The following is a 14,438-nucleotide window of genomic DNA, read 5'->3' on the forward strand; positions in this document are numbered from 1 at the left end:
TAAAAGCTATGTGTTCTATTTTTGTTCTTATAGTGATAAGATATGTATCATTACTGGTCCTTATTTGTTTCTTAAACTTAGCAATATCTAGATGTGGTATTCAAAGTACTATATAACAATTGAAAACGTCACTGACACTGACCAACAGAAAATCAGAATGATCACTGGTTAGTATGCTTATGGGCATGGGTTTGGAAGACATCAGTGTTATAGGCTAAATGGTGTCCCCTCAAAATTCGTATGCTGAAGTCCTAACCCCTGTACCTCAGAATGTGACTATATTTGGAGATAGGGTCTATACAGAGATTTTTAAGTTACAATAAGGTTGTTAGGATGAGTCCTGATCCAACATAACTAGTGTCTTTATAAAAAGAAATTAGGATACAGATGCATGTCTGTGAAGACGTAGGAAAAAGACAGCCAACTACAAGTCAATGAGGGAGGCCTCAGGGAAAACCCACCTTGCCAAGACCTTGATCTGGACTTATGGCCTCCAGAATTGTGAGAAAATAAACTTCTGTCATTTAAACCAGTCAGCCTGTGGTACTTTGTTATGGCAGCCCTAGCAAACTAATACAATCAGTCTGTCAAGATCTGTGTCTTCTCCCTAAACATAGAAGTGGTCTGACAGGTTCCATGGTCCCTTAGTGTCCTATGATCCACATCCTACATCATGTTGATATTGTCTAGAATCCCAAAATACTTTCTCCTTCTCTCTTTCAGCATATATCTTGAGTATATTTACTTCTAAATATACTTGAGTATATCTGAGTATATTTACTTCTAAACAGTACTTTCCCCAAAACATTTTCAATGTATCCTTTCATAAAACAAAAATTTGAGACCTTCCATACCTGGGAATATTTTTATTACCCTTCAAAATCAAATGGCAATTTTATTAGATGTAAAGCTTTATGTTCAATGTTATTTTCTTTCAGTATTTTAAAAGTACTGCTTCACTGGCTTCTCACACCGTGTTGCTGTTAAGGAATCTGATACCAATCTCATTCTTGTTTATTTTACGTAATCTTCACTTTCTGGCAACTTGTAGAACTTTTTCTTTGTACTTGATGTTCTTAGATATTATCATAATGTGTAGGGTGAATTTTCCTTTTCTTTTATGTTTGACAATTCATTAGCCCTTTCAAACTGAAGTCTTCTGTCTTTTTTTTAAGTAGGAGTAATTACCTCTATTCTTTCTCCAGATTATTTCCTTCCATATATCTCCACTTTCCTTCTGAGTGTTCTAATACTAGATATTGGCACTTTTATCCACCATGCCTGTTAGCTTTTTTAATTTCTCTATTTATTTTCTTTTTTATATACATTCTTGCTGCCTTCTGGAAGAATTTCTCAATTAACTGTTCTACTGCATTAATTTATTTTTTCAGTTATATCTGTCCTCCTATATATTTTTCTTCCTTTTAAGCCATACTTTATTATTCCACTTGTTGTCATTGCTTTGTCTTACATTGCTAGTATTTTCCCTTATCAGCTTAAGTGTTTCTATCATATTTATTTTAAATTCTTAGTCCACTTCTAATATTTCCATTTCAGAGAATGCATGTACCCCTTAGATGTCTGGTCATTTTAGCCCAGAAGTCTTCCCGTGAGGATACCAGCTACCCTGCCCAGTTTAAGTGAGTTAATAAAGAGAGAATGAGCCTCCATGTGGAAATCCCAGACATCACCAAACCACTGTGAATTACCCTGATTTGTAGGAACCCATCATGTAACTCTATTGCTCAGGTCTTGACCTTAAACCTTAAGGAGAAGATGCATTATGAGAAGGTAGCCTCCCTAGATTTTAATCCATGAGCCCTGTGGGTCTGAAGGGTAGGGGTAAGGCAAATGGGTCCAGAAGCCCTTGTTTTCATTAACTCCTCCCTCAGCAATATTTATGCAGCCTCTCTGTGATCCTGGGTCACCTCTGCAGTGAAGAGGCGAGTGATGGCTGTCTTGAAGTAAAGCCAGAGAAGGACAAGAGCAGAATCCAAAAAGCTCCACTGCCACCTTGGGCCACCTTCTTCCCCTGGCTGAAACTGACACACGCAAGTGCAAATAGTCTTCTGTACCCTCAGGGTGTTCCCAAAGTCTGTTGGTTGGTTTTATTCATTGTTAGAATTCATGTTTCACTTCTGTTTATTTTTTTTCTTTTCTCCAGGATTAATTTGAGAGAAGAGGGCAACATCCTTATTGGAACCAGAAATCTTTCTACACAGGTTAGAGGTAGACTTCCCACAGTTTATAAACGCATGTGAAATTGTTTGTTCACCTGTAGTAACATAGATAAATTATTAAGTTAAATGATGATTATATTCCAATCCCCCCACTCAAATTCCAAATGTCCTCATATTGTGTCTTCTCTTCTATTCAAAAATCAGTCGCTAAAAGTGTGTGCCCTTTAAGAGGCCTGCCCTGTCAGCCTGTGTCGTTCATTCACTGCCTCCCTGTCGGGAGCACCACTCGCCACATTCCTGACAGGATTTTGACAGGGTCTAGGATGTCAGACATGCTTATTAGCATTCACTTTTCTCATTAGACTGTTAAGGACTTGCTAATTAAAATGACTTCTTAAAATCTTTTAGTTATAATTAGTCACCAGCATAAAGTTGTCCACATTGTTTCTGCCATGGCAATAATTTTCCTCTCAGATCCATTTCAAACTCATTTCCTTAGTACTCAGCCTCAGGCATCCTCAGTATTGGCCATGCTCACTTAACACAACTTGGTTCCCTCAGTTCATACCCCATTAGCTGAATTCCTTCACAGGCACACTCCTTCTCAATTAGCTTTGGAATGTTGTATAGAGGAAACGGCATTACACCAAAGGGTCAAGTTCTAATCTGTGTTCTTCCAGAAACTGGATGTATGACAATAGCAAAATCATTTCATCTTCCTCAGTTTTTCATAATCTACAAAATGGGGTTAAAGTTGGAAAATATGGAAATAAATTATTGCAAATGTTCCAAACTCTAAACCTCTATGATTTAGTTTAAGGTTATCTATGCTCTACTTAAGATTAGGAAATATGCACATATTTCTAGAGACCTAGTTCAACTTACTAGCTAGAGAAAGCTTATATTACTCCATTCTCATGCTGCTAATAAAGACATATCAGAGACTGGGTAATCTATAAAGGAGAGAGGTTTAATTGACTCAAGAGTTCAGTATGTCTGGGATGGCCTCACAATCATGGCGGAAGGTGAAGAAAGAGCAAGTCATGTCTTACATGGCAATAGGCAGGAGAGCGTGTGTAAGGGGACTGCCCTTTATAAAACCATCAGATCTCATGAGACTTACTCACTATCATGAGAACACCATGGGGAAAAACCCATCCCCATGATTCAATTTCCTCCCACCAAGTCCCTCCCACAACACTTAGGGATTATGAGAGCTACAATTAAAGGTGAGATTTGGGTGGGGACACAGCCAAATCATATCAAAGCTTCAGTAGCTTTCTAAAGACTACTTCTAGCTGTCCTTTTTCCCTTCATACAATTCAGTGCATCTCACCTCTAGAAGAGTAATATAGATAGATATCCTACTCATAATTTATTTCCATCAGCCCAAATCATAAACTTACAAAATTTATCAAAGACTTACTCAGCCCTCAAATAAATAGTAAGTTCAATATTAGAGTTTTTATTATCATAACTTAGCAGTCCACTGGCTCTAACTTATGAGTAGAGCCCACCATTAACAACATTACTATGGCTGAGCTTCCAGCATCATCCAGACCACCATCTCTGGTCAGTCTGAAATCTTACAAAATACCATTTATTAATGTCTTCATTTAACCTTGACCACTGAAACAGAAATCCACATGCACTAGAGGCCCAGTCCCCACCAGTGTATAGTATACCCATGTAACAAATATGCACATGTGCCTCCAAATCTGAAACAAATAAAATTTAAAAAATAAAAAAATTAAAAAGAAATCAGAATAAGACTATTCTGATTTCTTTCTTGCTTGAAAATGTTCTTGGAAAAGCATTGAATTATTCTGAAACTTCTTAAAGAAGCTGAGCGCAACAAGCCTGTAGTCCCAGCTACTTGGGAGGCTGAGGCAAGAGGATCACTTGAGCCCTGGAGTTTGAGGCTCCAATGAGCTATGATTGCACCACTGCACTCCAGCCTGGGAAACAGGGCAAGTGCTTGTCTCTAAGAAAATTTGGATCTAGTGTAAATGTGGGGCAAAGGAGGACATTGGTTCCTATTTTAGTAAAGGCAATTGCCTGTTTCAAAAATGGCTGAGCCAAACTACTACACAAAGTTCATTCTGCCAGGTTCTTAGCACAAAGCAACTACTACCGGAAATAATGCGTTTTTCAGCAGCATAATGCTTATAGCTTCTGGAAACTTCAGAGAGAATTTCCTCAGCTCTCAGGAATGATTGGATTCATGATAGCATTGGTCCAGTACATACATCAAAGTAAAACAGGGAAGTTCCAGCCAGGCAGTCCCAAAGCAACACTCAGCTTCTCTTTGGAGTCTTTATTCCCAAGAAGTTCTTCAGGCCAGCTCCTGGAATTCCAATACCAAAGACTTTTTAAAATTGTGCTCCAAAGCCCTATTCTTTATGTTATACTCTCTATGAGCTTACAAAAATTAATAACTCCCTTGTGACTTTATTAGACAAAATGCACACAGTATTTGGACTCTCATTCTGATTACTGTAATTGGTAAACTCCAGAATTGCCTTATCTTTGCTAAACATATCCTCCCCACATATGATTAGGTATGGCTACACACTATAGACATTTTTGTGTAGGTCAAGATGTCAGCAAACTTTTCCTATAAAGCACCAGATCTTTTGCATGTTGTGGGTTATACGGTCTCTGTCACAACCACTCAACTCTGCGGTCGTAGCTTGGAAGCAATTATAGACAATACATCAGTGAATGGACATGACTGTGCTCCAATAAAACTGCAAAGTAGATGGTGAACTAGGTTTAGCCCATCATCCAAGTTTGCTGTGCCCTTGTCGAAGCAGCCTTAATAATCAGCTCAAATAATTTTATACCTGCTCTAAAAATAAATGAGTTTTTAATTTAGCAAAGTATTGAACTTTCTCTAACGATGGAGACTATTTTGTACTTTTATTCTGACATAAATAGATAAGCAGAAACATAGTCCAGATTTAGACTTTCTCATAATTGGAAATTTAAGCACAGTTTGGCTGAAATACAATAATAACTAGAATTTATCTAAGGCATAATAATTTATAAAGCTCTTTGACATACTTTATTTAATCTAGTCATCACAACACTATTAAATAAGTATTATTTTTTCTTTGCTTTTTGTAGTGTAGGAAACTACATAAAACTAAGTATAATGGTTCACTTAGAAACAGCAGGGATTTGAACCCAGATCTGATATCAAAACCATACCAACTTCACTGTTCCAAAACTAAATATTAATAGCAAAATTAGCAGCCATTCTTTGAACGATTGGTCAATAAGTTCTGAATCCAAGTGAAAATTCTAGTTAGTCAACATTTCTTCACTTAGTACACAACGTTGCCATGAAAAACTACAAATCAGTATGTTATTGTGTATACACAATATTCAGTACACAAAGCACTCTCCTGGTATACAGCTGATAATGCAATTCAAAATTTTAAATAAGGTTGATTCTAGTAGTCTATTTAGCAGGCCTTTCCTGCTCCCTAGTGATGATCAGTTTCATTTTCTAAATATTAAATAACTATATTCTAAGAATCCACTTTACAAGTTTCTGTTTAGAAGAAATTTCAGATGTATTTGTCTGTAGTTTCTGCATTACAGATTTATGTGTTTTGGCATATCTCCAAGTCTTCACAGTAAGTTGACAGTTATTGAAGTGATTCTTTTATTATATCTTCTAACTGTTCCAGTACATGATATTGAACAGGGTCTAGGCTTAGGAACTCATTGAAAGCAGCTAAATGCTCCCATAATAGTTCCTTTGTAAACTTTGAGTCACAATTCAATCTTAAGCAAGTAAGTACCAAATTATATCATTTAAAGACTGTCTCCATGAAGAAAAAAAAAAGGTAAGAGAAAAAAATTCAAGTGTTTCTGCCTTTTCTGCTTCGGTTAACTTTATGCCACCATCTCCAAGTAAAAATGTCCTTCCTTTATTGTTCTTATTACTATAAAGATAAATATTTAACAATTCTTATCATAAAGATAACTGTTTCTATGGTTTCGGAATTTTTTTTAAACCTCAGCACATTCATCATCCTTGTTACCCAGATCTCATTTTTATTGGCTGTACAACTTTTATCTATTCACCATAAGATTTATAATTCTGCCCATATCTTTTTAAAATATGCTATATATTAATAACTCCAAGGACAAAGGAGGAAAAGTTTATTTTTTTCCTCAATAACCATTGTATTTTTCATTTAAAAATCAAATACCATTGTTTTTCAGGTCCCTGCATGTGTAATCCTGTAACACAATGGTGGTGTGTTTCAACAGAAATGTGACCTTGTGTGAATCCCTAAACCTCTGAGTCTTGTCTTATTGGAGTCCTCCCCAAATCAGACCCCAAGGATTTTGGTGCATGTAGCTTATTTGTGGTGGTAATGGTGGTGGTGGTGCAATTTGAGAAAACACTATCAGCTAGTGAAGAGTGGGGCAGGGAAGGGAGTGTTGGTGAACATTGTTATTCCTCAGGACAGCTGTTGCTTAATCCACCCCCAAACCACACCCACAACTCTCTGAGACACTATGCAGGACATAGCTCAAAGTTGTCCCACCACATTGGGGAAGAAGCTGGGAATTTACCCACCTACTCCTGTTCAGCATTAATGGGGGTAGCTCTTGAGGTGTTATCTCTCCAGCATTTTTGGCCTGCCCCAAGGTCAAAGGGCACCCTCACGCAGACAGACCCAGGAAGCTGGCCAAATGCAGGAGAAGCATCTGCTGGCAACTTCCCACATGAGATAAAGGTATATGGGCTGGGCACACATAGCACTTGCTACACTAAGACTTCTTACTTTTAGATGAGGATGAAAATATTTGCCTCAATTACTTCATGGGATGGATGAAAAGATTAATCACTACTAATATTTATGTACTGCTTTAGAATTCACAAAATATCTTCACAGGCATTTTAAAATGCATTCCGGCCGGGCTCAGTGGCTCACGCCTGTAATCCCAACACTTTGGGAGGCCGAGGCAGGAGGATTACCTGAGGTCAGGAGTTCAAGACCAGCCTGGCCAACATGGCAAAACCCCGTCTCTACTAAAAGTACAATAATTAGCCGGGCGTGGTGGCAGGTGCCTATAATTCCAGCTACTCAGGATGCAGAGGCAGGAGAATTGCTTGAATCCGGGAGGCAGAGGTTGCAGTGAGCCAAGTTCACACCGCTGCACTCCAGCCTGGGCAACAAAAGCGAGACTCTATCTCAAACAACAACAATAACAACAACAACAACAACAACAAAACCGCATTCCTCACACAAGAATGGTATACCTATCTATAATGACAGTCTCCATTTAACACATGAAAATCTGAGGCTCAGAAAGATTAAATCATTTGCTTCATATCACAGAACTGACAATTAGCAAAGGTGGGATTTGAACCAAGTATCCTAACTATTACTCCCAGGCTTTTTCCACCACCGTATGTGTGCATGTGCTCTTTCAAGTACAAAGCATTCTATGTATGTAAGGCATAGTTACTCCTCGAGAGGGGTCACATTAACAAAACAAATGCATAAACAAAAATTCTTCCTATTTATCAACTGTGTGTGTGTATATAGTTTTAAAAATATGTCAATTAGTGCTGGGTGTGGTGGCTCACGCCTGTAATCCCAGCACTTTGGGAGGCCAAGATGGCTGGACTGCCTGAGGCCAGGAGTTCGAGACCAGCCTGGCCAACATGGTGAAACCACATCTCTACTGAAAATACAAAAAATTAGCTGGGCATGGCGGTGGGCGCCTGTAATCCCTTCTTGACATTCTGCATTCTCTTTAATACAGTGTCCCAGCTACTCGGGAGGCTGAGGCAGGAGAATTGCTTGAACCCAGGAGGCAGAGGTTGCAGTGAGCCGAGACCGTGCCACTGCACTCCAGCCTGGGCAATAACAGCAAACTCCATCTCAAAAAAAATTACATATCTATTTATAAATATATATAATTATACATATATTTATTTATAATTTACTCTCTCTCTCTCTCTATATATATATAGTAAAATGCATACAGAGAGGAGTGCTTTCTGACTTTTAACCCTGGTGTGGCCATCTGCACATTCGTGTGCATCCATGTGACCAGCTGCTTTGGGACCCACTTCATTTCGTTGAGGATGGAGCAGAATAGAACTAAGTCCACCAAAGCACAAGCAGGGTCAAAGTGAACAACCAAATGAAAGAAGTGTTTATGGGGAGATTGAGAACTTTCCCATTGGGGTAGACTCAATGCATACAATCCTTTTCTCAATGGAGCTAACAAGAGAAAATTAAATTATTCCTCAGCCTAAATATATTCTTGGCCACCCACAAACTGAACTGAGTGAAAGGCTGACCTACCTTGACTTCTGGCCAAGGCCCTTCATTCACTAGAAGAGGGTCAAAAGGCTGCTCTTATGAAGCAAAGACCCGGGAGTAAGGTAGAAAACATGAACCTACCGTATTTACTAAGTAAAATGTTTTTTTTCACCTTGTTTACATTACTGACTTGTTCTAAAATTATTTTTGTTCCTGCAAGCAGACAGGCACTTTGAGGTTTTTCTCTGAATAGTATTGGCCCATCTACTTTTTACCCTGTACGTTTATTTCCCTTCATTTATTAGATTTCTTTAAACACGCCCACTGCCCACAGGCCTCCGGGCATGAGTTCAAAATTAAATGCTACCATTACATGAAATGCAATGGCCAAAGAATATAATTTCACAGAAGGGTGGATGGGTGGGTTGGAAGTGGAAGGAGTTCATCAGGGAAGCCAATGCCAAACCAGAAAGGTACATCTTGTACCACACCCTGTAGGCACTAGGCATGAGGAATTATATGCTGGACTCAGTACACTAGCAAAACCGTTAAAAACCTGAGGTTGGATTTAAATTTAGAGGCCAGCAATTTAAAGTGGAGTATAAAGCTGGCCAGAAAACTATCCCTCTCCCCTAATCAGTGGCTATATATCTATGTTCAAGAAAGCCAAAATGGAGTCCTGGAGAGAAAGCCACTAGACTCATTACATAAAGACAGGGCTGATGTGTGCAAAATGGGGAAGAAGGACTGGTTACAATAACAGCTAATATTTATCCAGTGCTTACTTTATGCCAAGCACTACTGTAACTAACAGATATATACACAGAGAGATACATTTATCTAATCCATATAAGCACACTTCAAGGGGCAGTAGCACAATCTGAGGAGACAAGTATCAGGATAAAATTCAGATATAATATAGCCACTGGAATTATCAGAGAGGGAATTTTTTTATATAGATTTATGGAGTACAGGTACAGATTTGTTACATGGATATATTGCATAGTGGAGAAGTTTGAGTTTTTAGTGTAACCTGGAGAGAGGTACAGGTTACAGGTACACCGAAATAGTGTACCTTTTACCTATTAGGTATTTTCTCATCCCTCACCACCCTCCTGCCTTTCTAGGTCTCCATGGAATACCACTGAAGCATAAAAAAGAATAAAATCATGTCTTTTATAGCACTATGGATGGAACTGAAGGTCATTATCAAAAGTGAAATAACCCAAAAACAGAAAGTCAAATACTGCATGTTCTCCTTTATAAGTGGGAGCTAAATAATGTGTACACATAGACACACAGAGTGGAATAGAAAAGAATTTAAAATACCTATGATTAATATGTTAAAGGCTTTAATGCAAAATGTACACAATGTGCAAAAACAAACACAATCAAGTAATCAAGTAACATAAGCAGAGAGATAAAAATTCTAATGAATCAAAAGAAAATGGTAGAAATTCTGTCCCTCATTAATTGGGGGTGGCTCCTGAGATGTTTGCTCATTTTTTTCTTTCTTTTTTTTTGACGTAACAGAAATAAATAATGCCTTTGATAGGCTTATCAGAAGACTGGACATGGCCAAGAAAAGAAAAAACAAAAACAAAACACCACTGAGCTTGAAGACATGACAGTAGAAGTTTCCCAAAGCAAAATGTAAAGAGAAAAAAGATGGGAGGTGGTTGTCAGATGCTAGTGGGAGGGACTCCATTACCTTAGGAGCTGGAGTGGTCTGGACTTCCAGGCGTAGTGGGCCAGAGGCACCTCTCCTGCAACCTCTCAGTGTCTCTCTGGCGGGGTTCGGCCCAAGGTGGATTGACACAGCCTTTGGTGGATTTTAAACAACCTGAACATTAAGCAATACACCTTCCTCAAATCTTTGGCAATTTCAGAATGACTGACACTTCCAAAGCTGTTCCAACTTTTGAAGAGATGTTTGCTAGTAGACTCACAGAAGGTGACAGGGAGTATCAGCAATACCTGAAATGCCCTCCTGAGTCCCCTCTAATTGTTGAGGAATGGAATAGCAGAGCTGCTGGGAACCAAAGAAATAGAGACAATTAGTCTCAAGATAACAGACAGTTCAGAGGCAGGGATAGCAGCCAGGGATGGCCAAGTGACAATAGATCCAATCAGTGGCATGGAAGATTCTGGGGGTAACATTACCCATAACACAAACAAGAACCTTACTATCCCCACCAATATTGGCACTATGGTTACAACCAGCAGCCTCCTTACGGTTACTACTGATAGAAATGTCAGCAGCTTTTAGTAAAACCATTTACTTTGCTACCGTGACAAAAATTTGGGTGTCTTCTGTTGGTCATAGTCTTACATCTGATTTTAGAGACTAGATTATTGATATTTTGGAACTTGAGATTTTTTTTTAAAATAGATCTTACTTGTGAGATGTGATGGTTGCTGGGAATACCTAAAATTGTGAATTATATTGCTTGACTTGTACCTCAGAGTCTTCTTTTTTTCATGACTTAATAGTGCTTTGAGTTTGGTATAATTTTCTTATTTGACCTCTAGGAGTTCTTTGTTTTACACAGAAATAAAAAAATTAATAGAAAATGCTTGCTTTTACTTTGTAAGGTAGGGCAGTATCCATATGCTTACATGTGCTCATCTCTAAAATTCTACAAATTAATAGAATCAGCTCACGAATCTCATGAATGCACAGCTATGCTTACTTGTGATATATTATACATAACATCAGCAGTTGAAGGGTAAAACAGTTTTTAATTTTGGGTTTTTTTTTTTGCTTTTGTTATGTGACTATGGTACTGTGTGATTCCTTATTCTATAGAAAGGAGGTAGCCCCACATTTATTTTGGTCTCTTTTTACAAGGAAACCCATAATAAAGCTGTAAAATAAGAAGGGGACAGAAAAAGAATGGGGAAAAAAAGAAAATATCAGAAAACAAAATATCAAAAAAATATCAAAACTGTGATAATCTCAAAGGTATAATAGATACATAATTAGAATACAAGAAGAGGAAGAAAGAGAAAACAGAGAAAAATATTTGCTGTAATAATGACAGAGAATTTTTCAAAATTAATGAGAACACCAAACCATAGTTCCAGGAGACTGAGAGAATACCAAGCAGAATAAACACCAAAAAAAAAAATGTAGACATATTATTTTTAAACTTCAGAAAAACAAAAGCAAAGAAAAATATTAAAAGAAGCCAGAAAAAAGAGCACCTGACCTATAGAAGACCAAGAACAAGAATTACAGTGGACTTCTTATCAGAAACCATGCAAGCAAGAAGAGCGTGGAGTGAGGTACTTACATGTTGAAAAACAAAAACCACCCATTGAGATTTCTATACCCAGTGAACTTCTCCTTCAAAAAGGAAAAAGAAAGACTTTCTTAAACAAACAAATCCAACTCAAATCCAGCAGTGGACCCTGCAAGAAATGTTAAAAGTTCTTCAGAGAGAAGAATAATGATATAGATCAAAAACTCAGGTTTACAAAAAGAAAAGAACCTTGAGGAAGAGTGAATAAACATAAAATAGTCTTCAGTTTTTCTTATTCTTAATTGATCTAAAAGGTAACTCTTTGTTTAGAGTAATAATAGTAATAAAGTTTTGAGTGATTGCAGCATACGGGTAATTTTAATTAGTGAAAGCAACATTGTAAGAAATAGGAGGAAAAAATAGGAACTACATTGTTTTAAGCTATCTGCACTACAGGTGAAGTGGCATATGATCTTATATTAGTTGTAAATATATATTGCAAACTCTAGTGGATGAAAAGAAATTTAAAGAGAAGAATAACAGTTATACTAAGAGAGGGGAGAAAATAGAATCATATGAAATACTCAATTAAGACAAGAGAAGGTAGAAAGAGAAGGTGTGAGAGGTTGAATTTTGCCTTCCCCCACCCCGCCAAAGTCATATGTAAAAGTTCTCAGAACCGCAGAATGTGACTGTATTTGGAGATATGGCCTTTAAAGAGACAATAACGTAAAATGAGGTCCTTAGCATGGGTCCTAACCCAATATGATTGGTGTCCTTTTAAGAAGAAGAGATCAAGACAAAATCATACACAGAGAGAAGACCACATGAGGACACAGCAAGAAAGCAATGATTTGCAAGCCAAGGAGAGAGGTCTCACAAGAAACCAACTCTACCAACATCTTGATCTTGGACTTCTAGCATCCAGAGCTGTAAGAAAATAAACGTATGTTATTTAAGACATCCAGTCTATGGTATTTTCTTATGGCAGCCCTAGCAAACTAATAGAGGGGAAGAAAGAAAAGAAGCAGCAAATAAGTGCAATGATTGCGAAACAGCTGCAAACATGGTAGATAATTAATCCAACTTTATCAATAATCATATTAAATGTGAATGATCTAAATAAACCAGTTTTAAAAATAGATATTGTTGGAGAGGATTTTTTTAAAGGGTCCAACTGTATGTTCTCTAGAAGAAACCCATTTTAAAAACATGAAAAGATTAAAAGTAAAGGAGTAGAGAAAAAACTATCATGTTAACATCAATCAAAAGAAAGCTGGAGTAGCTGTATTAATTTTAGACAAAATAGAGTTCTGAGCAAAAAAAAAATTATCAGAGATAAAGATGGGCATTACATAATGATAAAGGAGTCAATTCTCTAATAAGACATAACAACTATTAACATCCCTAACAACATCCCTAACATCCCTAACAAAATACGTGAAGCAAAAAGTGCTAAAACTACAATGAGATATAGAGAAATAGACTATTTATAGTTGGAGATTTCAACATCCCTGTTTCAGCAACTGATAGAACAAGCAGGTAGAAAATCAGTAAAAACAAACAAACAAAAAGCAAAACAACAACAACAAAAAATTGGCCTGAATAGCACTAGTAATCAACTTGATCTAGTTGACACTTATAAAATACTACATCAGCCAATGACAGAATACACATGCTTCTCAAGTTCACATGACACACTCACCAAGACAGGCAATATTCTAAGCCATAAGCCACACTACGAAATTTAAAAGAATAGATATCTTACAATGTCTGTTCTCAGACCACAGTGGAATTAAACTAGAAGTCAGCAACAGAAAGATAGCTGGAAAATCCCAAGATATTTGAGGATTAAACAACATACTTCTAAATAACATGTGTAGAAGAAGAAATCTCAAGATAATTTTAAAATATTTTAACTAAATGAGAATGAAAACTTACCAAATTTGTGGGATGCAGCAAAAGCAATGTATAGAGGGAAATGCATAGCATTAAATGGATGTATTGAAAAGAAGAGAGATGGAAATTCAATAACTTAGACTTCCATATAAGGAAATTAGAGAAAGAAGAGCAGTATAAGCCTAAAGTAAAAAGAAGACAAGAAATAATATAATTAAAGCAGAAATAAGTAACAGTGAAAACAGGAAAACCATAGAGATAATCAAATAAACCAAACGCTGGTTCTTTGGAAAGATTAATAAAATTGATGAACCTTCAGAGAGTCTAACAAAGAAAAAAAAGAGAAGACACAAATGGCCAATTTCAGAAAAGAGGAGTCACCACAATGATTTCATGAATGTTACAAAGATTATAAAGAAATGCTACGTGCAATTACATGCTCACAACAAAGACCAATTCCTTGAAAGAAACACATTTATCAACTCACACTAGGAAAAACAGACCATCTGAATAGGTCTATAACTATTAAAGAAACTGAATCAATAATTAGTAAATTTCTAAAAATGTAATCACCAGACCCAGATAACTTCACTGGTGAATTATATCAAATATTTAAAAAGTAAATTATGTCAATATTTCACAATCTCTTCCAAAAATGGAAGCAAAAGGAACACTTCATAACTCATCCTATGAGATCTGCTTTGCCCTAATACTAAAACCAGACAAAGCCATTACAAGAAATGAAAACTGCAGAACAATATCTATAATGACTACAGATGCAAAAATTCTCATAGCATATTAGCAAACTAAAT

General features: G+C 36.9%; 1 long non-coding RNA gene and 1 pseudogene across 3 annotated transcripts in view; one reads left to right on the plus strand and one right to left on the minus strand.

Moving 5' to 3' along the window:
• Window positions 1–852: 852 nt before the first annotated feature.
• The window catches only part of LOC129136062 (uncharacterized), a 53,366-nt gene continuing 39,780 nt past the window's right edge, over window positions 853–14,438 (minus strand). For 2 of the 3 annotated variants that reach the window (XR_010150234.1, XR_010150236.1), the window contains 3 exons: window positions 4,430–4,527; window positions 2,749–2,915; window positions 853–2,275 (listed from right to left, as the gene is read on the minus strand). This is a non-coding gene — a long non-coding RNA (uncharacterized LOC129136062). Of the gene's footprint in view, window positions 2,276–2,602; window positions 2,916–4,429; window positions 4,528–14,438 lie in introns of those variants that run through there. The other variant, XR_010150235.1, reaches the window with a different exon arrangement.
• Window positions 10,371–10,785, plus strand: LOC100615603 (RNA guanine-N7 methyltransferase-activating subunit-like protein; annotated as a pseudogene).

This window comes from Pan troglodytes, chromosome 1 (genome assembly GCF_028858775.2).
Source record: "Pan troglodytes isolate AG18354 chromosome 1, NHGRI_mPanTro3-v2.0_pri, whole genome shotgun sequence".
Classification (NCBI taxonomy): domain Eukaryota; kingdom Metazoa; phylum Chordata; class Mammalia; order Primates; family Hominidae; genus Pan; species Pan troglodytes.